At 40.5% G+C, this 25,597-nt stretch overlaps 1 protein-coding gene across 1 annotated transcript in view; it reads left to right on the forward strand.

Annotated features, from left to right (window-relative positions):
- Nucleotides 1-8,866: 8,866 nt before the first annotated feature.
- Nucleotides 8,867-25,597, forward strand: part of COL22A1 (collagen type XXII alpha 1 chain) — a 224,706-nt gene continuing 207,975 nt past the window's right edge. The window contains exon 1 of the mRNA XM_050324956.1: nucleotides 8,867-8,949. The gene's annotated coding sequence lies outside the window, so the exon portion shown is untranslated. The remainder of the gene's footprint in view (nucleotides 8,950-25,597) is intronic.

A 25,597-nucleotide genomic window follows, 5' to 3' on the forward strand; every position in this document is an offset into this window, starting at 1 on the left:
ACACTAATGACTAACCCAGAAAACATTGCTGTCTTCTTTTCCTGTAGTCTGGCTATTTATCCTCCTTCAGAACTTCTTGGGCTTGTCTTCCTGCAGCTTTTCTTTTGTGATGACTGTCAATGGGGCTTTGCATGTCCCTAACACAAATGCCTTCCTCTTCCATGCTCTTCCTACGGTACATGTTAAATCTGCTTTACTGTAGTTAACTCCCAGATGTAGATTTCCTGCAACAATCAGCAGAATTCTACTGCAGAAAGGGGAAAATCCTGTTCTTCCAAATATTAGTGGGTGGGAGGATCAATTATTCCATTTCAGTTAAAGCCTGTGAGACTTCAGTTGGAGACCTGGATATTGTTTTGGGCCAAGGTCCTAAAGTCTGTGTTGATCACCCTTGGACTTCTTATTGCAACTTCAATGCTGCCTAGATGCAAAAGAAATAGGGCTGTATGAAGGTAGGAAGTGTTCTCATCACACCTTTAACCTGGGCCCCAGTGAGGTAGCAGACTTTGCTGAGAAGTGGGTTCACAGTGACAAAGGAGCTGGGAAAAGGTCTGGAGCACAAGTCTGATGATGAGTGGCTGAAGGAGCTGGGAGTGTTCAGCCTGGGGAAAAAGAAGCTCAAGGGGAACTTTATCACTCTCTACAACTCCCTGAAAGGAGTTTGTAGCCAGGTAGGTGTCGGCCTTTTCTCACAAGTAAGAAGAGAGGGTATGAGAGCAAATGTCCTCAAGCTGTGCCAAGGGAGGTCTAGACTGGTATTAGGAAAAACCACTTCATGGAAAGTGTTATCAAGCTTTGGAACACTGATTGAGTCACCATCCATGGAGGTGTTTAAAAGATTTGTAGGTGTGACACTTAGGGACATGGTTTAATGTTGGACTTGGCAGTGCTGGGTTAATGGTCGGAGTCAATGATCTTAAGGGTCTTTGCAATTCTATGATGCCTCCCGGAGGGAGTGCAGCTTATCAGACCAGCCAAAGGAGCAAGGCCATAATTCACTTGCTGAACTTGCTTTGAACAGCACCTGTGCTTTTCCATCTTGCATTTCAGGGAAAGGTTTTATAACAATTTTGGGAAGATGCAAAGCTTTCTGTGAACAGTGAATGACATCAGAAACTTGACAAGTAGATTTTTTTTCAATATATGCCAGAAAGTAAATATGTTTGTTCAGTAAAACTTGGAAAGTGCTGTTTGTTTTTCAGGTTCCCCCTCCACTGCAAGTCACAGCCTTTTACCTTACTCAGAGCTTCCTACAGTGCAGAGCTTCACAATGGTATTGTGTATTTCATAAGGGAGAAATCCACTCCCTTAAAGTTATTAAAGACCATCCTCTCGTCTAGGGACAAAAATACAAATTACTAAAGCAAGACAGATTATTCTGGAAAGCTTTATGTCGATTTACCCTGTTTTTTTCTAGGAATATCTCACTGGCTATTAGTGGAGTCAAGAATGGGGTAAGTGCTACTTTGGTCTGACTCAATAGAGCTCTTCTTATGTTCTTGTAATTTCTAAATCACACAGAGTGTCCCACAGGCTTCAAAATGCAACCAGTAAAATCACTTTTCTGGCTTGCCACTCTGCTGTCACCCTATCATCCTGACCTCAGCTGGCTGATGTGCACTCTGTGAAGTTCAAGCTTCTTTAAGTGTTCCTTCCAGAAATCTCACAATTCTTTCTCCTTTCTCCTCCCAAATTTTCCTTCTGTTCATATTTTACATTATGTTTTTGCAGCTCCTTGCATCCAGCAATACACTGTGGATCACTCAGCTGTGGGATGCATTTATATGCACAGAATAATCTTCAAAATCACACTTCTCCCCACTTTCACTTCAACTCATCCCACCTGCCTAATAGGGCAAACCTTGTCCGCAGTCCTGTCTTTTCTCAAAATGTCTCCTTTTTTTTTCTTCTCTTGACTTTTCTAAAATGATATGTCAGCTAGTGTGTTAACAGTTCTTTAACGGCACCAAAACAAAATACATTAATATTTTCAATTAGAAAATGTATTTTCTATTAATAGGGATTTTTTTCCATCACCTTGCTCAGCCTCTAAATACATATCAGCCAGGTGCATTTGTTACCATTGACACTGACACTGATTTTTCTGTGTATTTTGAAGTCCAATGGAAAGAAAAAACCTTCCTTTTCCTAGTAAATATAGTATACATGAGTTACAGGTATCCATATAATAAATTAATGTGTTATTTCCCTTTGACCCCTTTACCAGCTTGGTGCTGTGGACCCTTTCTTCCCAGACTAATTGCAATATTTCATACCTAGAAAATATATTACTTACCATTTAAAATAGGATTTCCTATATAAGAATATCTTTGACATCTCTCAAGTTTAATCCTTTAAAATTTTCCTCTATATTTGTCTTGTCTTGAGGTCATGAATAAGCCATATTCAGTCTGGGTCATTTTTTTTTGTCTTCTGTACATAAAAATCGACAGAACTTTATTTTCTAGAAGTCATGGGAGAAGAAATTTGACTTTATCTTTGGTTAAAATATGATTTTTGCCTCTCACTTTGATTCAAAATATAACTTATAGACCTAGGAGCTACCAAGATATAAAATTATTCAGAGTGGAAAGCTATTCCTGCATTGAGGTTGTTATTTTGCATTGAAAATATATGGAGAAAAATGTTATACACATATTTCTGACTTTTCAAATGGCTTCACAGAGAAGGACACTTGGGTGGTGTAAGCTTGGGAATCCATAGTTGATAGGATGAACAGCATCAGCACCCAACCATTTCACAACAGGCTAATGGAGTGCAGACTTGAAATGTATGATTAGCACTTGCTTGGGCTGCCCAGATCCTTTGTATCATGGGTAGTACCCTCATCTCAAATGTGCACAGGGAAAGGCTTTCTCTGGTGCGGTTCTAAAATTAAGCAAGGATGCCCAGAATATGAACAAATTTTACTGATGTGGAACTGCTGCAGGACATATCACACAGTACCAGCTGGAGAATAAACCCTTTCAGACCAACTGCTTGAAAAGGATATTTTGGCACAAATAAGGGTCACAATGCTGACTATGCTATCAGAATAAATTTCTTTATTATAAGTATTGTTACAACATCACGAGTGACCAGACCCTCCAGCCTTGAAGGCCCTTCCAACTCAGAATATTCTGTGATTGTGTGATTCTTTAATGTCACCCATGATCTGATATCTGATTTACAGAAGCTACTAAACCTCCCAGTAGTCTAAATTTGCAATAAATAAATCAGACCTATATAAATGATGTGATACTTGGTCCCCTCTGATGTTGATATAACTAAAAAGAACTACGTTATATATTTGGCTTTTGAATTGTTTTTGCAGACTATTGTGGAGGGACCCAAGCGATAGATCACATTTATTACATGTAGAGAAATGTATTCCACTATGCATCCTCTTCATATATCAGCCCAATGAACTACTTAAAACAGTTATGTTTTACAAAATGAGTTTTAAAAGGTTGGGCCATCATAAAGAAAGCTTTCTCTTTTCCTCTAGCATAGCATTTTCTGTCCCAGATTACATGGACAAGTCAAAAGGGGTCTTATAAAATGTTACATTTGTGATACGGTTTAGGCATTAACCTATAAAATTAAAGGTTATATTTTTATAAAGGTGATTTGTGAACAAAGAATCAGAACTTGGTGACTGTGGAGGTGGATAAACATAAGCACTGTGTACTAGAGAGACGGAGCACTATGAGATTACCCTTAGATAAGTCAGAAACCAAGCAGTACTTAAAATATGACAAGAATAATGATTTTTGTGAGTTATCATTGTTCTTACAACCATTTTATATTAAATGGGATTTAGATGTAGTGGGGATTTTAAAAAAATTTCAATTACATACAGCTGAAATAGTCAACTGGTTTTTCCGAAGAACAGGAAACAAATTTTGAAATGATGGTGGGTTTCTTGCTCATAATGATGGTGGGATTTTTTCCATATTTGTTACCATTTTTCTTCACTCTTGAAGGTTTTATTGCAAAAATTACTGCAGGATTAGTAGAAATTTTATTTGTTGTTAGATTAACTTTATGAGTCTTTTCACTAAACTGAGAGGATTCCATAATTCATGACTTTGTAACTTGCAGTACTGGATGAAATGTTTCCTGCAATGCTCATACAACAGAAATCATTTATGTGCCAGGATCTGGGAATTACAAATCCCGTAATCCACTAACAACAACAAAGTAAGATAAGACCAAGTAAGACCAAAATAGCAGACTGTCATGATACATGAATCACATAAAACCTGTAACAAACTAAACCTTGACATGCAGCACAATAATGCGGGGGAGCACACAATGCATAATGCAGCACAAGACAGAAAATAAATTCCACTACAGAATGTAGTCTTTTCCTTTAGTTGCTTTTAATAGGTTTTGGCATAGAAAATTCTACACTGCAGGAAAGAGAAAGAAACATTTCTGTGCTAGGTAGACTTTTTCTAAAAAGAGACCATTTGAATAAGCTTCATGCCTTGAAATGTAGGCCTTTAGGGACTATAACACATAATGTGTACAAGAGAAAATATATAAAGATACAAAAGGCTCAGGAGTATTCCCCAGTGATGCAAATCCTTGTTTCCTAAGAATTTATGAGTTGCCAACACACAGCTACTGATCTGAGCCTTGCCTGCAACAGAATTTTTAGGGAATTTGTATAAGAAACCTGTCAGAGCCCTGAGACACCATTAACCAGGCAGAAGAAAAAGCTCTGCACAACTGCAGTAAAGCTACTGAGTTAAAAATCTCATGATGGTTATGGTGATATGGTTACATCTGTGATCAAACCAATAGTTTCAGGCAGTAAAGGCACTATGATTTGCAGACTATGTAATTCCTGGGAGTGAACTATTGCAGAATAAGCTGCCAAAAAACATTTGTAAGTAGTATTTATATGAACTTAAATGTTGCTGGTAAATTCACCAAAGAAGAAAGGACTGTGAGCTGTTCAAGCCACACACCATGTCTTTGTGAGGAAATTCCTGTGCCACAATCACAATCCAAGACGCTATTCTGGGGAAGCACTGTGGAATGATTACTGTTTTCCTACACACCTTCTGAGGCATCCACTCCTGAGGATAAGATATCAGGCTACACAGACCTTCCTCTTGATGCAGTACAGCCATCTCTTGTATTCCTAACCCCAGGGTGAAAATGGAAATCAAAGGCTCACAATCAGAACAGAAAGAACTGAAAAATGTGGGGAAATTGAGTTATATATCTGCACATCAATGGTTGTCGTAACCCTCTGAGCTGCTGATTCAATTCTGTGTCCAACAGAAATCCTGACAAAACAGTTTGAATTGCCATCTACATATTCTTAAAAACAGATTATGCTTCTTCCCAGGTCATTGGAGAACAAAATATATGCAAAGAGGACTGATTTTCTTCCTGTTAATCACCTTGTACCAATGCAAAGAGAAGCAACAACTTTACAACTGAGCTTTCTGTAAATATGTTGACAGATGATTATTATACTCAGCAGGTGAAATAGTAACTGCTGCAAATGTAAATACAAACCAGGCCACTGTCACAGGCAGAGGGAGAATATTATGTTTTCTTCACTGTACACAACATTCATCTTACATGCACTATACACCACTTGGTTTATTCTCTTACAGCACATCAAGCTAATGTGATGGTGAGAAGATCCTTTTCCTGTTATAGTCAACAAATTCTTGGGAAGGTGAAGCTTTAGGAAGAAAACCACCAGCGTCCTGTAGGCTTAACAATTTGACCTCAAGTAGAGATAATATTTAATCAAATATTGGTTTGAAAAGCAAAAGATTTTCAAAAATTGGCTTGAAGAAAAAGGTGTGCAGAAAGTTGGCATAAAAAAATGTAGCATTTTATTATAGGAAAAATTTTGCTTTGCTGCCTTGGTCTATAGTGGAACAACCCCCTGCCCTCCTGTTTGGTTTCATAAAATCATTAAGGTTGAAAAAGATCTCTAAGATCAAGTCCAACCATTAACCCAGCACTGCCAGGTCCACCACTAAACCATGTCCATAGGCACCCCACCTACGTGTTTTCTGAACACCTCCAGGGATTGTGGTTCCACCACATCCTTGGACAACCTGTTCCAGTGGCCAACCAATCCTTTTAAGTCAGTTTGTGAATGATGGAATGGGAACAGTCTGAGACAGATTTATAAGTGCACACGCAGAATTAAATACTACTTTTTTTTTTTTTTTTAGACTAATGGAAGGCTAAATCTGGTGACGGAGATGTGACTAAACCATGCAACCACTCCAAAAGCTGGGCAGGGGTCAGACAGGTTGTGGGTCCTCAAGAAATCTCTTACCTTTGTGCATTCACAGATGTTTTCTTTCATGCCTCTGAACAGACTTTTTAATGACCTGTGCCTAGAATGCAATCCTGCTATGAAATTTTAAACAGCCACAGTATGAACACTAACCTCAAGTGCTTTGCTGACTCAGGCTGTCACTTGGATTGAGGTAGAGATCCCTGCAGGAAACCAGAGAGGGAACAGCAAAGGTGATGATCCTTCTTCATTAGCAAAGTCTTTCTGTACCCACACAGAAGAGGAGGAATGTGTTCTGCCCCAGGAAGGGAGGAACTGAGAGGTTTACAGGTCTCTTAAAACTGTACAGCATGCCTATGAATTGGTCTTAATAACATATGAAGGGTAACATTACTGTGCTTTTGACTCCTTGGTAGCAGCAGGGAGGAGACTGGAGTGAGTGACAAGAACATCTGTCACTGGCAAGACGGGTTACAGAAATCTGCCCTCTCCCAGCACCTGGCAGGACAGAAATCCACTCAATCTGAGCACGTTTTGAACATCTAATACTGAATATGCATTCCCCAGAAAATTCTGAAGTATAGCAAACTGAACTTGGTCTGTGATTTCTCTTTGCAAAGCTGAAAAATTTGTGGAGAGGTATCTGTAGTGCTCCTTCATCTTGAGAGTGAGCTGTAATACAACTGAAAGAAGTTGCATTCCCTTGTAGCAGAGAGATCAGAAAAAAAACCCCAGCAATCTACCACCAAAGCTGCATGGGCATTCATGGCTCTGGGCAGCCACAGCCCTGCTGACACCTAAGACCTCAATTCTGCACTTGGAAATTGTAGCAGACACAGGCACAGCTTCCTAACCTGGTCTAGATCCTGTCCCACTGACCTGCTCTAGGGGGCAAATGCTTTTGTCAGAGAATCACTGAATAGTTTGGGTTGGAAGGGACCTTAAAAATCCTCTAATTCCAACGCCTCTGTCCTGGACAGGGACACCTTCAGCTAGACCAGGTTGCTCCAAGCCTATTCCAACCTGACCTTGAACACTTCAGGGATGTGGCATCCACCACTTTTCTGGGCAACCTGAGAAACAATGTTTACAGTCATGCTAAATAAATGCGTGGGCACTGATGACATCCTTTGCATGTCCTTTGGTTCCACTTTGAGACCTACACCTTAGGTCAGACATCAGTTCCCTGTGGTAGACATCCATCCCTGATGGAACAGGGGGACAGCTGTCAAAATGCTTCCACAGGGACAGAAACTGTAGGATATGTGGCACCAGAGGGTACAGGGGATGTGTCTGGAGAAGAAATAATGGCTCCAGTGCACGAGTCAGAGCTGAAATTCAAACAAAAAATATCCTGTCTGAGGCCTTTTTATTTAGACACTGAGCTCAGTGAGGAGGCAAAAGCAGAAACCACCTGTTTGCTAAGACAGAAAGGACATTTCTTCCCCACACTGCGGGGACACGGCTCCCCCGGGTTTTCTGCCTTCGGGGGGCACAGTTCTCCCCATCAGATCGGCACTCCCAGTCCCCTTCCCTCGAACCTCTCCTTCGTCCCCCACATCTGCAACCCTTGTGTCCTCAGCCCCCGGATCGCTCAGACTCGTCCCCATCCCCGGGCCGCCCCCCCACTCCCGGCCAGAGCTGGGAGCCCTCCCCGCCCAGCCCCTTCCCCTCCCCTCGCTCCTTAAACCCCGCGCCCGCCCTGCCCGGCCCCTCTCCCGGTCCCTTTCCCCGTCCCTCTCCCGGTCCCTTTCCCGGTCCCTTTCCCGGTCCCTTTCCCGGTCCCTTTCCCGGTCCCTCTCCCGCACCGGCGCCGGCCCGGGCCGGCTCCGCGCCCGCCGCCACCACCAGGTCCCACTGCCCTTCTCTTTCTCTTCTCTTTCTCTTCTCTTCTCTTCTCTTTCTTTCTCTTCTCTTTCTCTTCTTCTCTTTCTCTTCTTCTCTTTCTCTTCTTCTCTTTCTCTTCTCTTCTCTTCTCTTTCTCTTCTTCTCTTTCTCTTCTTCTCTTTCTCTTTCTCTTCTCTTTCTCTTTCTCTTCTCTTCTCTTCTCTTCTCTTCTCTTCTCTTCTCTTCTCTTCTCTTCTCTTCTCTTCTCTTCTCTTCTCTTCTCTTCTCTTCTCTTCTCTTTCTCCTTTACATCTTTCTTTTCTAGTTCTTTCTCTCTTTAACTTTCCCTTTTCTCACTCTATTTCATTTTCCTTTTTTCCTCTCTTTTTCTTTCTCTTCCTTCTCCTTCCTTTATTCTTTTCCCTCCTTCCTTCCTTGCTTCCCTCCTTGCTCTTCCTTTCTTCCTTGCTTCCTTCCTTGCTCTTCCTTCCTTCCTTGCTTCTTTCCTGCCTTCCTCTTTTCTCTTTCCTCTCTTCTCTTTTCTTTCTCTTTTCTCTCTTCCTTTCCTCCCCTTGGTTTCCCCCTCTGGGGCAGGGGTGGGTATGCAGAGGATGCAGCGTTTTGCCCATCCCCGCCGTGTCACTGACATGTCCCTGTGAGTGGGTGTGTGAGCAGAGGGGTTTGGAGCAGTGTGTCCGTGTGTGCCTGTGAGTGTGTCCGTGTGTCTGTCTCTGCGCTCCTGCACCTCCCGCCCGTCGCCACCGCAGTCCCCGCTGGGCGCATTTGGGCTCAGGAGCCGGGCACCAGGCACCACTTTGGGTGGTGCTGTGTTTGTGCAGGTAAGAGGACATTTTTGGGTTGGCAAGACTGGCACCCGGGGCACTGTGACTCTGAACACAACCTCTGCTGTATCCATTTATTTTCATTTTTCCCTTGCACAGAGAGGAAACCCAAATTCAGAAGAATTTTTTTTTTTTTTTTTTTTTTTAAATTATGTGGACATGCAGGAACAGGATCTGTCTCTTACAAAGAGAATCCAGAAGGAACTGTGTTCCATTATTCTTAATCTGCATTTGTTTACTTTTTTTATGTGGTCAACAAAGTTTTCAGACCACAGTCTGCCAGGTGAGTCTGTCACCTGAATCAGGTTTGGTCAGCCCTCAGGTTGGAATTAGAGGATGCAGTTTGCCTTCACTGAAAGGGATAATGCAGAGGCTGAGGGATGGGCAATGTCTTCATTGAGAAAAGCCATTGAAAACGTTTGGAGCTGACAGGAGGTTCACAGATGTCAAGATTACACTGCAATCACTGTTTTTAGAACTGGTTTTCCTAATCATTAATTAATACCTTGGGATTTTGAAGGCTTAACACTTTCTCATATTCTGTCTGTGTGACACTGCAGTTTTCTATCAGTATGTGAGAATACTGTGCTAACAGGATAATGTTGTCTTCAGTTCACATTTATTACTAATCTGCTGTGCATCACTTTAGCTGTAGCCTCTGAGCCTTGCTCTAAACCGCCTAATTCAGCAGTTCCTTCACTTCTGTGTTTTTTCATAGCTAGTGTTCTTAAAAGAGTGTACTGGCTGCTTCACAGCTGACACTTCACAGCATTAGTATGCACGTGGTGCTGTGCCTGTTTGCACATATTTTGATTAAAACCTTAAAATAACACAGCCCATCTGCGCAGTGTGGACACTAATGGAATTGTTCTTAGGAAGATGCACCTGCAAAATCTGTCTGTGTTGCTGGGTGCTTAATTACCAACCAGGATTACTCTAGGTGCATGCCTGAATTTCCTTTTTCTCTTCAATGATAGCCTGTTTAGACATCTGATTTGGGAGAATTTGTATGGATATTAATTGATAAAATAGTAGTGGGGGGGTCTCAAATAGGTTAGACAGGTGATTTTAAGGTTTATTCTACTTCAAAAGTTCCATGACTTTTTTATTTCCGAAGAGTGCATTTTAGTGGATTTATTAACGTTTCAATCATACCAACTGTCATATTTTCCACCAAGATTCTGCTATTCTGAACATACAAATAGTACGGTCCTTTTTACACAGCTGGGATGGTGTTCTTGAGTAAATTCCTATAAGAACATACAAGTACATGGATATATATATTGAATTTTGCATCAGTGAAGTGTTTATGGAATATTATTATATGAGAAAGTATTGCAGATTCATTGTGCATCTTCAATAACTGTGTTATATTGCTGTTGCTTCTAAGAGGAAGCAATAAGCTGTTTTGGCATCCTTTCTGGTGAAACAGAGAAGTTAAGAGTCCAGTTCAGAGCTTAGGAATGGGCAGCCCATCAACTGAGGAATGTCACCTGGTTTTGTGGAGAAATATTCCAAGTAACTTGCAGAAGGGCAGTCCTCAAAATGTTGCAGAGTAAAAGGAAGTAAAAAAGGTCTTCTGGTTTTTAAACCAGATGGTGACTCTTTCTCCTGGAATCAGTTTGGGGCCAAATATTTCCTTTTTTTTTTAATCAGAAAATAGTATTATCTCTCGTCTGAGTGATTGTCTCTCAAATTTGGGTGAGAAGAGTGCCATGAATGACAAAAGTCTTTGGGCTGGAATAGCACTTCTGATGGAGGACTTATTGCAAGGGAAGTGTCTGTGTGACTCATGAATGTGACTCATGTTACTATGGTGGGAGCTCCCCAATGGGGACCTAAGAGAGGAATAATTAGGTGGAAAGATTAATTTTTTTTTTTGGTTTGTGGGAAGGTTTTTCTGAGCTCAGAGACCCAGACAATGTGTGGGTGAGCATGTCTGTAGCACCTATACATATACGTAAGTATTTTCTTACTTCTGCTGGCATTTCATATAGTTTTAAGCAAACATCTTTGCTACATGCCATAGCTAGCTTTTGATTCTGGAGATTATGATCCTGCAAATAATAGGAATAAAAGAACGCTTTTGTTTCCAGCATGTGATAACTTTCTTGCTAAAATACATTTCTGAGATTTGCTCCATAATTATCTTGGCTTCAAAGGATATTTCAATTTGTCATACTGCAATGCTTTCTTCTAAAACATGTTTTGATTAATCACTGCTAGGTGATCACAATTCCTCCTCTTTAAAAGCCATTCTTAAATTCTTCTCATTTCTCATAATGAGGAGCAAAACCTCTAAGAAAAAGCTTGCATTATATCAACATCTTGTCTGCACCACCATGACTGAATGCTGTGGGTGATACTGGGCTATTTCAGCTGCTCAGGCAATGCCAAATTCCCCAATTATTCTTACATGAACTTTAATCATGGATTGTCTCCCATGACACTGAAATACCTCCTTCCAGGCTTTCCAACTGGAAGGAAATGTGGAGAAATGTGGCAGTGCATTTCTGTCTTTAAGACTGGCTCTTTAGAGAAGACACATTCCTGCAGGTCTTTCCATGGCCAAATGAGTCTAAAGACAGAGATGCTGGGTCTTTATTGGGTCATGTTCACGCTGTACTATGCCCTACCAGCTGTTACGAACATGTTTTGGAGTCTGAGATCTCAAGTTTGGGGAATGAGGAAAGAGGGAGACAGCATCTACAGAAATCACTGAACTTCAATGATTTCTCAGTTACTCAGTTCCTCAGTAACTGAGGAACTAGGAACATTTGCCCAAATTCTTGTAGCAAGTGTAGGTGGAACAGGAAAAGAGGAAGAAAATGGACACCTTGGAACCTAGTCATATTTGGACACAAGCTCATTCTGTTAATTTCCTCCATCAAATACTTGATTTTACTTGGTGTTTTCCTAGTGGCTTGTTCCAGTTGCTGCTGGAGGTTTAGTGATCCCCTTCAATGGAAATCACATCAGGCTTCTGAGGTTGGTGTGAGCAGAACTCAGCTGAGATGACTGTCCCAGCTCCACTAGTAGAGCCAAGCAGAGGCATGTGTTTTGCAGAGAGAAATTTCTCCTGTTGTGCTCTTGGCAGACTTACAGGTCTTAAGTCTTGAGGTGAACAGCTCAAGATACACTCAGACTTGCTTTGCCCTTTGCAAGCAAGTATGAAGTCTCATGAGGTAATATAATATTTATTTTAGTTTTCAATTTATTTTTTTTTTTTAAATCCTGCTAAATTTGAGTTTTTTCAAGGGAGAGGAGTTCTTAGTCCTAATGATCTTGACTATAAATGTCATTAAGGATCAGTAGATTACAGGTGAAGTTAAGGATTTTTCCCTTAACATTACAGCTTAATAGTCCACTGAACTGTAGTCAGAGACCATGGATGGAGGATGTTGTTTTGGCAGCCTTTGTCCAGTCACTGAGCCTGTACACAGTCAGAATAAGAGATAATACTAGAAGCAAGTGTTACATGAATTTTAACCTTAAGTTCTTAAAAAAACAAACAAATTAGAAGGTTTATATTAGTTCCAAGTATTCTTGCTTCTTGTTAATTGAATAATATATTCTCTTACGGTTGGCAGCATTTCTAGAATTTGAGTTGCAAAGAGAAACTAGCTGGATCTGATTTTTTGGGAAGTATAGAATCAGAGAATAATGGAACGGTTTAGGCTGGAAAAGACCCTTATGATCATTGAGTCCAGCTGTTAACCCAGTACTGAAGGTCCATCACTAAACCATGTCCCTAGGTGCCACATCTACATGTATTTTAAATATTTCCAGGGATAGTGACTCCACTGCCTGTTCCAATACTTGACAACTATTTCAGTGAAGAAATTCTTCATAATCTCTAATGTAAACTTGAGGTACAACTTGAGGCCACTTTCTCTTGTCCTATCACTTGTCTTCTGGGAGAAGAACCAACATCCACCTCGCTACAGCCTCCTTACAACTCTTCTGTTCAGAGTTAATAAGGCAGCATCAAGAGCCCTACAAACCCTTGTTTTCCATTTCAGGACTTTTCCTTCATATGATCTTTGTCCTTGCTGGTGCAGATTATCAGGGAGGTTGTGAACAGCAATTACAAAAACCCAGGCTGGCAATCACAGCAGAGAAGTTTGGCTGGGGGTGAGGGGTGGGAGGAGTGTGCATTGATTTCCTCTTCCCACTTTACTCCTGATGTCCAGCTCCACTGGCCAGGCTGAAAAATTTTATCATCTGAATATGAGCCACAAAGCAGGATCAATCATTCTGCCTGGGGGGAAAGTTACTCATTCATTTCTAGGATATGAGAGTGGGAGTGGGCTGATAATATTTATTTTTCAGCATCACTAAAAGGTCAGTTGGATAGCTCATACTTCACCCAGTAAAGAAAATGTGTGCACATACCATTATTGCTTTGAGAAAACTGTTTCAGAGTTGGTAGTAGGTGGGTAGATGGTGGGTACGTCACCTGCCAGGGACTTGTGGTATAGCTTAGAGATTTAATCTGGAGTGGAGCAAAAAAATCTCTCTAATAACCAGTATTGATATACAAGAAATATGTTGGTTAGTGGAAAATTAATTTCCCATCACAGGTGATGCAAGTAATGAGGTGGCTTTTTTCCACTTGTGCTGGTAGGAGAAATCTAAAAATAAATAAGTTTCTTTCCTTGGGAGGTTGAAGCAAGCTGACTCGCCATTCTTTATTACATTGAGGTTTTTATGGCAAATACCTATGTGCACAGTGACAAGAGTCTGAGAGTTCTGCAAGAATTTTTACTTTAAAAGTCTTCTTTCTGTTAAACAGAATGAATACTCTCTAAAAACTTCCCATTTCGCTCTGAGGAAATTTAGCAATAAGGAGTGGGCAGGTGCCTGTGAGCTCTGGCACTGGCTTGAAAACTCTTGTGCTACAGAAATAGTGAAGCAGCCTGTCCTGGGAGCCCCTTGAAGAGTCAAAATCCCACAGCAGGGTGTGTGGGGCTGCAGAGCTGGCCAGAACGTGCCAAACCTGGAGCTGATCTGATTATGTGTCACAAAGCTTCTCTGAGCTGTGTTAGCCTTGGCAATTCATTAGGAATGAATGAAACTGAATTATGGGTCATATTTTGCAAGTGCTGTCAGTCCTGATTATGCAGTTATCTAGATTTCCTTTGCTCAGGGAGTACTGTTATCACAGAGCTCATCTGCTATGCAGTAGATGTAAGCTGTCCTTCTCCAGCTCATCAGAATCTATTTACTTTGCATTGATTCAGTTCCTTAGAAATTAATCTTTGATTCTTTGCAGAAAAGAAGGATCCCTTGAGTTAGGTTTAAGCAACTTGATTTGATTATTGTTATGTCCTGAATATTGATTCTTAAGTGATTTTAATAAGAGATGTCAAAACTGCCATATTTCACTTCACATTTGAGGGCAAGCTTAAACCATTGACAGGTTTTAATAGTTTTGGACTCGTGGTCTTTGATCTAAGCTAAGCCAACACTTGGTTGTGGCTGGACTGCTTATTACCCAAGTGCAATATTTTTCAGTGCTGTTTGCTTAACGATGTTGAATCACATGCCTATTGGCAGCATCCAGGTATTTCTTTGCAGAGAAACCAGGTTTATATTGATTGTTATAAAGGGAATCATTCTGCATATTGATTGCAAAGATTTTCTTTGAGCAGCAAAGTTTAGAGCTGGAGGTACCGGAGGGATTCTTGTTGGCTCCATGCTTAGTGTAAAACTAACTATCACTTGTACAACAGAACTTCTGTAATTCCAATTTCATGAGCAGATAAAGGCTGCAAGTAATCTGTGTTGTCATGTCTTGATTATCACTGCAGTTTTTAGAAGTGAAACAAGAGCTGGTACCTGTTTCACAGCACTTCTTGTACTGGCTTCATTCATTTCAGTGGTAAGACTGCATTTCTCCACAGTAAGTTAAATACCCTAATGAATCTACAGCTATTCAGCTGCCCTGGGAGGATGGGGCAGGAGTGAACTGCTCATTCCTGATAGATGAGTTGACAGTCTTTGTTCAAGTCTGACATTTCATAGGCCACCTTGAGTTGTTTCAAGGCAATTTCCTGTGCCCTGCTTTGCTGTTTAACTATGCTGTTTAACCACCTCTACAGTGTTTCTGACAGCAGTTTTTATGTTTTCTGGAGGCTTTTCTTAATTATACAGATAAGTACTTTTATGATTGATTCCTGAAATTAAAACAGTTTATAACTGGGCTTATTTTGTCTTCTTTCTTTGCCATCCCTTAGGCTTATTACTGAGTACATTTTCTGTTCATTTTTTCACTCAAATTCTTTGTATATTTCTGACTAGTTTTATCTTCTCCTTTTAAATTGACTATTTCACCTTTATTTATTTTTATTGCTATCTTCAACTAATTTTTTTTTTCCTTTTCAGTAGATATTTCTACTGCCATATTTTCTTCCCTTAGCATCCTTTTCACTTGCCTTACCAGCTGTTCCCAGACTATGGACCATGACCCCAGGAAACCTGTGGCAGTTGCGAGTGGGCTATAAAATTAGGTTGCTAATTTTAGATGTGGTGACACAGGGAAGTCAAAGAACTGTTGCTTTCCTTCAGCAGTTTCTGAGCCAAGACTGATAACCGCATGTAGGAAAACAGATAAAGCATTAAGTATCCTTGTACCAGATTCTACTGGCATGATAAACAATTTATAACTATTTACTCTTACTTCAGTTTGTCCTGATTTTTTTTTTCTATGGTTCTGCTTACTGTTTCTCTCTCTCAGGGAGTATTTTTGAAGGCAGTGACCTTTAAGGTAGGTCCTGTCCAGCCAACACTGAGTTTTGGGGAATCTATCCTCCTAAATGGAGGAATTGCTGGTAGTTTTTTAGGTCTTCAGGATTCAGAAGAAAAAAAAAGAAAAAAAAAAAGAAGTAAAAAAAACAATACAAAGAAAAAATCCACTAGAAATAAGCAGGACTAATTCTGTGTTAACCAGTGTCGCTTATTCTGTTGGCTCTATGCCTTTGAACTTCTCTTCATTAGTGACTTGCGGATGCTCAATTCCCTTAAATAATTGCAATGACCCATGGCATGGATGGGCATAACATGGGGTAAAGGGCTATGCCACTGGTTTGTGTGGCATTTAACCTCTCTTGGCTCTGTTTGCCTTGAGCAGAGAGTCTGAAGTGTGTGTGTCTGGAGATGGGCCTTTTCTGCACAAGATGTCGTGATAGCTCACCTCACCTCGTTTTGGATATCTGTTGGAGATTCTCCTACTCAGACACCCCTTACCTTTAGACATGGTGAAAAAAAAAAAAAAAAAGGAGTTTTTTCAGGATAATTCATCTGACCTGTTTAAAATATATTACTCTCTAGGAGTGTCTACTCCTCTCTGTGGATTATAGAGGGCTGGCAGGTGGTTTACTCAGATATAGACAAGTGCATTGTAAATCTCTGTTTTTGGTCAGATGAAGCCTCATAATTTCAATAAGGCTCAGCAGAGTTAACAGGCAGGACTGATTCCCCAAGCCAGGCTGGAGTGACCATGGCTGTTGACCAAATATCGGTGGCATCTCCGTGTCAATAGATTAGCACTGCTGAAAAGTTTTGTATTGATTAAAACAGGCATTTTAGGTGAGCAGGAGGGTCTGGAATACCTGTAGAGGGGTGATATGACTGTTTTATCCCAGGTATCAGATTTGGGATCTTTCAGGAGATCCGTGATGTGGCAGGGATGTCATGTAGCTCAGTGTGTGATCGTGTAAAGGTGATATAGGAAGTATTAGGCTGTTGGACTGTACATTATCTTAAGAAAGCTCTTCTCTCTTTTGTCCAGGGTCTTTGTAGGAGGAGGGATTAAATTGGCTTTGGAGAACACTAGCCTTTGGGTTGATTTAATGCAACTTTCAGACAATCCTGACATGAAGCCAGTGCTGTTCCTGCATTGAAACAAAAACAGTTCCTAGAACATGACACAATTTTCTGTAAAATGGACGCTTGGAAATGATCATTTCACTAATTCCTGTTATAAATGAGATAAAGTTTATTAATTCTGATTTGTCATTAATAAGCTCCACAGAGCATGGATTTTTTCTATTGTGAGTACCACGCAGTCTGCAAAAATTGGTCTTTATATACTGAGAGTGTCAATTAAAAACTGGCCTTCATCTATGGAGTCTCTCAATGAAATAGTGGTATTATGCGTACTCCTGATCTATGCCTAGGTGGGAGGATCTGTGTCAATGTGCATACAGCTTTTCTGCCTCATTACCAGCTCTTCTTGTTTAGCTAACATGTTTGCCTGATCAGATGATAAGGGCTAATCCTTTCTCTGTTCTGTGGCATGATGCTGTAATGGATGGCAGCAAAGTTGATAGGAGTTTTTTTCTCCTTCAATACCCTCCAGAAGAATAGGAAATCTGAGGAGACTATTAGCCCCTTTGAATCTTTAGTGGCTGTGTACTCATGAAATTTGTGAAATCTTGTCTATTAGATGGAAAATCTTTTGACAGGAGGATCATATCTAGTAAAAAGAACACTCTGCTCCTGTCCCAGCTGAGATAATATGGTACAGGAGGGCTTTCCTTTTGGTACAAGACTTGGACTCCTGAACTGAGCTTAATTCTAGGTCTGTCATGGTAGTAACCCTATGCTAAAGAAATAATAGAATCAAAAAATGGTTTGAATTGGGAGGGACCTTAAAGATCATCTAGTCCAACACCCCTGCCATGTGCAAGGACATGTTCACTAGACCAGGTTGCTCAAAACCCCATCCAACATGTCCTTGTACACTTCCAGGGATGGGGAATCCACAACTTTTTCGTCTGAAATCCTTCCAAGACCATGTCCCTGTTGGAAAAAATGGCATTTTAAAGACAAGGTGACAGAGGAAGAGACTGGTTACAACCCTTTCCTCAACCCTCCAGGACCTATTTCTAATTCAGTTCATAACAAAGACTTGCTGGGCAATATATCCAGGTGGAAGGCTTGGGTCATGGTGGCATCTCAAAGGCTGAATGAAGAAACAGTTAAGTTTAGGACTTTTAGAGGCTCACTCAGGATAGAGAAATGTGGAGGAGCCACCATGGGCACACTGCCTGACTTTGAATTGTTCCCCTGCCAAAATTCCCCAACATGCTCTAACAGGGACCCTTACTGAAAAAAAGTTCTGAGGTGAGGATACACACAAGTTGTGTTTCAGGAGACTTAAGCAGCCTAAAAGAAGATTTGGGGAATGGATTTGTCTGACCCACCCCTATCTATGTCACCATCTGCCTGCACTTTTTATTCATTGCCTAACTCTCCTTTCTTCCTGAGAAATTCCATCTTGTAGTTTCTTGCATTGCTTGGGAGCTGAGACAACGCCAAGAGCAGCATCCAGACTCCTGAGCAGGGGACAAGTGACCAGGAGGGTCCTGTAGCCTTTGCACCAGGTCCCCGTTGTCCTACAGGATTTAAAGAGATTTCTAGTATGTTGCTTGCTTCCAAGAACAGTCTTCTTCCCATGTATTTGAATCATAATTGGGCTAATAATCATCTAAACCACCTAATTCACATCGAAGCAGCACTGTCCTTGGGTCCTAATACTCGTGAAATCTTCTATTTTACAGGAAATGGTACTTTCTAGCTTATGATTTATCACGAAAGACAAGCTTGTGGCCTTTTTGAAGAAGTCAAATCAAACCACAAAAACCCCCACGAATTTCATCCCTGGGTATACAAAATCACAAAAAGTGAAAAGGATGGGAAATAAAAGTGAAAATTTGCAAAAGGAGGTTGTAAAGTATTAGATACCAGGACAAATTTTCAAAAGTTTGTGCTATCATTTTCTAGGAGAAAGGAGAAATATGATACCAATTTCTTATTAAATGAAAAAAAAAATTAGATTGACACTTGGAAGAGAATAAAAACTTTAATCTTCTACCAATGATGCCACCAAAGGGAAAGTTATAAGATGAAACATTGTAAATACTGCTTCCTTTGGTGACCATGTATAAAAACATGGCAGGCACGTACGTCTATTTCAGTGCCTGCTCCTATGCTGCAGGATCCCAAATCTCAAATTTTAATGAGCAAAGTTGTTGGTGAAAGTCCGTAGATTTTCTGGATGGATGAGCGTTCAGGGATTACTCAGAGATTACTTTATATTCAACTCTTTATATAATGCACAGACATCTCTTACTCTGAGGTCTTTCATTGTATCACCTGGGTTTGGAGAAACACCTCTGACCTTGTTCACAAGGATGCTTTCTCAGACAATAAAAATCAATTCCTTGAGATGTGTTTTAAATAATATCTGAACACTGGGAACTAGAGGTAGAAAAATTAATGTAGTCCTTCTCATGGGCTTAATGGTTTTTGGGAATAAATCCATGAGGCCTAAGAAGGGCTCTGCCACCAGCAATAGTTATGTGTGATTTAAGGTTTCGACGGTGTGCTTGGTGTTATGCAGACTTAAATGGAAAATGACTCCTAATTTATTGATGCTTCTACCACGTTGTCTTTATTTAGGGAAAGGTTTTGTCATTGCAATAAAAAATTATGGAGTGCTTTAATCTGCTCAGAGGTATGCTGAGAGACCAGTGGGATTGTCTGAACATTGATCTTTTTGTGAGCTGTGTTACTAAATCAGCAGAGCCAGCAAAGACCGAACCACATAACTCAGGGTGTGGTATTTAAAAAAAACAATTGACTGTGTTGGCTTCCACTGATGTGATGAGTTCAGAAGGGATACTTGAACTGTTAAAAATGCATAACTTTTGAAATGCATAAATTTTTTATTGCTTTCAATAGTTGTCAAGACGTGTATGTTTAAAATTATGACTTAAATGTTTCTTTTAAAATTGTATATGATGATATCATGAAAAAATAATGCCGTCAGCCTGCTCTCTGCAGCAAGGCAGGTGAGCTGGAACATTTCTGGCAATATCCTTCATAGGCAGTTTCATCAGGGAATACTTGAAGTCACAGACTAGAAGCCACTGACCTCTGAGTGCCAGGCAGCAATCCAAACTAGATGGGTGTCTGCATCCCCCAGCATACCAGTGATGACACTGGGACAGGGACAGGCACTGGTGTGTCTGTCAGCAGATGAAGGGGTGTTAAGCAGTGCCAGTTGTGTTGTCCTGGGCCAGGCTGGAGGCGAGGGCAGCAATCATGGGAGGCACCACGGCAGGGGTAGCCCTTCTTTACCATCTCTCTCTTCTGCATTTGTGGTGGCTCTGAGGCTACTTTGGTCCCTGGGAGGGGTAGAGTAGTTCCCAAGTTCTGCCCACATCCTGCCCGTCCCTGCCTGTTTACTTGCAGGGCTGTAGCCTGCAGGAAAGGCATTCCTAAAGTCATTCCACTGCTGCAGGACAGAGCTCAGGAACAAGGTAGGTCTTAATGTGGCTGAGAGCCACGTGGTGGGAAAAATACTTTTCTGTCCTCTCATTCTTTTCTTAAAGTGAGAAATGGGATAAAATCATCCACTCTTAGATGAAATCTCTGAATTTGCCCCAGAACCGTTCCCTTTGCTGTGAGATTCACACTATGCAAAGGCAATGTTCCTATTTATAACTTGTGGCTGAAGAGAAGTCTCTCATTAAGTAGAATCATCTTAGAGTAACTGTTGAATGGATTTCAATGCTTTGGTAACATTTATTTTAAGAGCTTGTCCTCTGCAGAAAGGTGGGCCAGCCTCAGCATCAGGGTCTGTGTGGCTTTATTCATACTTTGGAGTTATGAATGTCCCTCCTGGAGTGTGGGTTTGTCGGTGTTGGTTTTGTTTTCATTTTTTCTTTTTGATTTACACTAATAGATAGAGTTGCAGCTGCACATCAGGATGGAGCCAGGCTCTGAGATATGAGAGATTTGCTGTGACAAAAAAATAATTGGTTCCTGCAATTTGGAATCTGATGAAACTGAAGCGCGTTGAGGATGAATACTTAGCCTGCACTTGCAGGATCTTTCCAATAACTCATGTTCCTTTGAAGTCACTTCGTTGTCCTGACTTTCCTGGTTTTGAATTTTTGCCAGTGAAACCGAGTCCTCCTGGTATAATTCATAGGCAGGAGTCATAAAGCTGACACTCTTGCACGTCGGTATGTGGGGAAGAAATCTTTTTGCCTCTAGGATGTTATTAGGAACAAGATGACAACTTGTGAATATTTTCCAGGTATCATAATGCTTTAATATACTGGAATGTTGAATAACATCAGTGATAACATCACAGCAATGTGTGACAGAAGAATGAGTGTTTCTGTTACCCTGAATCACAGCTCTTTGTTCCAGCTTAAGATGGACATCAAAAGTCTTAATACTGAAACTTGTATTATAGCTTTTAATATTGTTTTGTATCTTTTAATGCTTTCAACCTTACAAGGACTTTACCTGTGAAGACACAAAATCAGGAAAACACCAATCTCATGGCTATCCAGTGACACTTATGTCAATATAACTGCATACTTTACAAAAGTAATAGACTGGCTTTTCTAAATAGCATCCCAAAGGAAATCTTGTAGAAGAAATCTAGCAGTGTGCTATGAAGGATTTATTTGTGCATCTCGTTTTGTTTTCCGTGGTGAACTCCTCGTAAATAGCGAAGTAACAGGCGAGGTAGACAAGCTGCTTCACGCGAATAAATGAATCAATACATCAAACTAATGTAGTGGTGTGGAAAAGCAAGGAGGGCCTATTGCCAGTGAGAAGAGACTTGGTGGTGGGGTGGGAGGTGAGGGAGGATATGCTTTGCAGCTCACTCCGACAAACATTTTTCCACAGACTTCAGAATTTGGTGTCAACACTGAAGACGTGTATTATGCTCTCAGTCTTTGCACACCTCAGAGGGAAATAAAATTCTGCCTTCTCAAAGGGGAGACCAAATGTGAATAGACAGTGTTATTCTCTTTCAGACTTGAGAGTCAAAGCTATAATTCATGCAGATGGGAGCACCAGAGAGAAGAGTTAAGCCCACAGCAGTCTTCTGCTCAGGTGGTTGATTCCAGTACGGGAGTCAGTACTGTCATCTGTCTCACAGAGACATTTCAAGGACAGGGGAAACCCCATTCAACAGATAAATATCAAACATGATCACTGTACTGTATGATACCAGTCATAAGAGAAGACTGTACTATGGAAAGGCATAGTTTACCTAAGGTGATTTAAGTACAGTGGGTCTCCAAAGTGTTCATACCCCATGTACTGTTGAAGTTTTGTAGTTTTAAAACACTTGCTAGTAAGTAAATGTAGCAAGAGCAGAATTCTCATGCTACAAATCATAGAATAACAGAATGGTTTGGGTTGGAAAGGACCTTAAAGATCATCTGGTTCCAACCCCCCTGCCACGGGCAAGGACACCTTCCACTAGACCAGTTTTCTCAAGGCCTATCCAACTGTTCAAGTAGCTTTGAACACTCCCATGGATGGGGCATCCACAAATTCTCTGGGCAACCTGTTCCAGTGCCTCACCACCCTCACCATAAAGAATTTTTTCCTAATATCTAATCTAAATCGGCCTTTCTTCATCCCCCTTGTCCTATCACTGCATGCCTTTGTAAAAATACATTCCTCTAGATCTCATGATTTAGGGTTCTTAAAAGTTATTTATTTTCCCATCCCCTTTATAGTGTTCTGGGACTCACATCAGTTATTGCTCTAATTCTCCTCGGATGTCCGATCTGCCTGAGAGATGTAAGAGTTTGTGCCGACATGGCATTTCACTGGAAATGAAAGCCACAGTTCAGCAGCTTAGATTTAAGCCTGACGAATTTTGGAGAGAAAATTCCTTCCCTGAATTTGGGGGTCACCCCAGCAACTCACATGCCATGCATGCCAAGTGGAATCTGGAGGGCGGAAGCTGAGTGGGGAGCAGGGCTACATTGAAAGACCTGGAAGTTGGATACACAGATAATGGCTGAAAAACGTATTTTCTTAAGCAGCTTTAAAAATGTTTCCCAGTAAAAATACAGTGAATGCAGTTGCTATAGCTACAAGCAGAGTTTTGTGGATAACTTCTTAAGGCACTTGCTCTTCAGTTGTACAAAAATACATAGTTTTCCTCAGTTTGAGGATTCAGCATCACCTTGTATTTAGATTCTCTCCATTTAAGCAGTCACTGGTAAGCAGAGGCTGTGTTTGTCATTTCTGGACAGAGGAGAAAAAGGCAAGATTCTTGAAAATTTTTACTTTTGATTTTTGTTTTATTGTGTAAGTGAAACTTTGTCCATGTAGTTGAACTAGTGTGTTATGTAGTTTCTTATTTATTTGTCTGTTCAGGACTATTTTAGGCTAAGAAATAGCTAATTGCATTGTTGGATTTCATGTTTACCTTAGTAAGGAAAAAATTCCAGTTCTTCCATGACTAACCACCATCCTAGAAACTTGTTCTGGGCCCTAGAAGACAGGGAAAGGCTTCAGATTAAAACATGACACTGCAAACAGAAGATGAATGCATTCATTCTAAAGATCAAGTACATCAGGTGATGGTAACTGAGCACTCAAACCATTTTCGAGTTGAAGTGCAGAAATGTTCTGTCTCATAAATCAAGACTGATAGTTCTCTAGAGCAAGAAAAGTGCTGCAACTTTGAACAAGATATAGATGAGATACTGGGATTATTAAGAATAATTTTGGATTTATGTTGGCCAGGAGGTCAGACTGCATGTTGCCATCTCTTTCAGCTGTAATAATCAATAAATAAATGTTGTTCTCTGAATACACCACCATGAACACGTCAACTTTCAAACATTAAATTAGGTCTTACATGTATCTATGGAAAACAAGTTATAACACCTGCTTAATCTCATAAAGATCAGGCTGTCAGTCTTGCTAACAGAGATAAAACAGTAAAACAAGCATAATCTCATAATATGTTTTTTCTTTCCTTTTTTTTTTTTTTTTTTTAAATTTGGTAACAGGGAGATTCAACCAGTTATTCTTCAGAGAACAACTGTGTTTCAAATATTTATTTATCTGTATATGATCTCAATTCATGTGCATCTCTGCCCGTGTTGGTGTACTAGTACTTAGGCATTTTCCTTGGCACCAAAAGGAAAGCAAAGCAAAGCAAAGCACCTTCTTGCTGCTGAGTGGGGCAGGGAGATCTAGTGCCAAAACAGATGTAGAAAGGCCAAGGGTACTCAGTGCCTTTTTGTACCCTTTATTTTCCTGATCAGGGCTGTCTTCAGGCCTCCAGGTTGCTGAGCCTGCCTGCAGGGTCAGTGAGAGCAAAGCATTACTCAATGGTATTTGGGATACTTGAACATCAGGGTTGCCTTCATCCAATGCAGTTCATGGATACAGAAAACTCAGAGTGAGGTTCAACCCTTTAGGCAATCCAGGATGCCATAAATGCCCCATAGTTTTGGTTGCCCTATTCATTATAATTCACCCAGAAACTGGACTCAACTCTGCACAGGATGTTCTTAAGCTCTCTTTGTGGAAACTAGTGTAAAAGTTCAAGAAGGCATTGCTTTTTCTATCTCCAGTTTGGTTCTTCTACCCAAACCTGCTTTTCTAAGACAGTTTCATCAGTAAGGAAGGGGGATCTGTCTAGAAATCCTGATGCACTTCTTCTGTTCCCCTTTAGACAAAGACTTTGTACTCAAGTCTTTTCACCCTCTGCCTCTGAACTTGACAAAGTTTGCTATAAGTACCTTTACTCTCTATTAGCTGTTGCTGCTTTTGACTAACTTTCTTTTGTCACCTTGACCAGTCAGACGCCTGTTGAAATATTGGTATCTGTTAAAATATCAATAACTAAATCTTTGCTCTTTGTCTAAGCTTCTTTTATTGTGTCTGGGGAAAATAAACACTTCTTGTGAGTTGTTCATTTGTTTTGCTCATGAGAAAAAGATAAAATCAATCCAGGTACGGATTTTTTTCTTTCTTTTTTTTTTTTTCCCCCTCTATGAACTGGAAAGGAGCTCAGGTATAAACCCATACACAATGTTAGTCAGACACCCACAACTTAAAGTTAAATGAAATGGCTCTGCTATATCTGAAGTCTAGTGTGAGACTATCTGAAATTATTCTTGAAAGTCCAGAAGGAAGAGAAGTGATTTATTTTAAGTTCCAGACATACTGTCTAAGTAGCTACTTCTTTTCTATTTCTACATTTTTTCCATGTCCTTTCTCCTCCACCAAAGTTTACAATTTTGTTTCTGTTATCGTTTTCCTGGTAGCTATCCTATGTCCTCCCATTTGAAAATATCCTCCCTTCAACTATCAAATAAAATCTTTGATATCTACTATTACCTACCCAATAGCTATCTCTTCTTTTAAGGTACAAATTCAGGATAATTCATACGAAGAGGTCAGGAAAGGAGGCAATTCTACCTACAGTTAATTATGAATATTTGACATATGAAAAAATAAGAATTTTGCAAAGACCTGAGTGTGATTTTTTTCAATATTCCATTCATGTGACCCTTATACTCTTTTATTTTTTTCACTGCCCACTCCCTTTCTCCTTTCTCTTTTCCTGCTGCTATTTCTGACTCTCATGGGAAGAAGTAAAAGGAAGGAAGCAGGATGGAGGGAATGGAAAGGGGTGAGAATTGAAATGGTTGAAAAATCTTTCAACCAACATCAGGATTACTGACCTGACACTGTCCCAACCCTTACCTCCGGCACAGCGAGGCAGAGCCAGCTGTTGTGCAGGGGTAGCTGGTAGTGACATTTCTTATCAGCTCCTTAGTGACAGCCCTCT

Source organism: Myiozetetes cayanensis, unplaced genomic scaffold (genome assembly GCF_022539395.1).
Source record: "Myiozetetes cayanensis isolate MyiCay16 unplaced genomic scaffold, myiCay2020 scf1, whole genome shotgun sequence".
Taxonomy (NCBI): Eukaryota; Metazoa; Chordata; class Aves; order Passeriformes; family Tyrannidae; genus Myiozetetes; species Myiozetetes cayanensis.